We start from the raw sequence: 772 nt of genomic DNA, 5'->3' as shown, positions 1-772 counted from the left end.
TTTTTTTTTTTGGTCCATATTTTTCCTTATAGTGAAATTTGGCAAAGTTTTGTACCAACTGCTTGAGGGTGGATTGACAAGAAGTAAATAATGTAAATAATGTAAATAAAACTGGTACAGTCGCGATTTTACAAGCCACATCCATAGTCCAGACAGCATTATTGTCGAGATGACATTTTTATGTTCAGATTTGATCATAATGAACCATCAATTAGTTTTAGTTGTAGGTTATTATAATTTCAGATTTTTAAAATGTAGTTTTTATTTCTATTTTTTATTTAGTTTTCCCATGCGTTTTCTAGTTTCAGTTTATTTAGCTTGTTTTAGTGTGTTAGGCTGCCATAGTTAATGTGCTAACTGATATTTGTTAATAAATATTTAATGTGTAGCTTTCATATGTAACTCCATACAGTATATACAGTATTACCTGGTGTAATTACTGTCTAGTGGCATTTTTATGTTATAAAGTTTTCTAATACACATGCATGCAAATAATTAAATTACTTTGTGGACATTTTTATTTTATTTTAGTACATTTTGAAACATATTTGTAAAATATATGTTAGTTTTTTTCAGGTTTTTCCAGTTATATTAGTCTTTAGTTTTTATTTCATTTCATTTCCTAAATAAATGCTGAACCAATGCATTTTATAATTTATAATTTTTTATTTATTTTTTACATTATTTTTACAATATATTATTATTTATCTTTTTAATTAGTGTGTGTATATATGTATGTGTGTGTGCATATATATATATATATATATATATA

The 772-nt window shown here is 24.4% G+C and overlaps 1 protein-coding gene across 1 annotated transcript in view; it reads left to right on the top strand.

Moving 5' to 3' along the window:
• LOC107559404 (pyruvate carboxylase, mitochondrial-like) overlaps positions 1-772 on the top strand; it is a 144,417-nt gene that overhangs the window by 142,639 nt on the left and 1,006 nt on the right. The gene's annotated exons all lie outside the window — the stretch shown is intronic.

The sequence above is a fragment of the Sinocyclocheilus grahami genome, unplaced genomic scaffold (genome assembly GCF_001515645.1).
Source record: "Sinocyclocheilus grahami isolate Dianchi unplaced genomic scaffold, SAMN03320097.WGS_v1.1 scaffold684.1, whole genome shotgun sequence".
NCBI lineage: Eukaryota > Metazoa > Chordata > Actinopteri > Cypriniformes > Cyprinidae > Sinocyclocheilus > Sinocyclocheilus grahami.
This window is presented reverse-complemented; position numbering and strand designations above follow the sequence as displayed.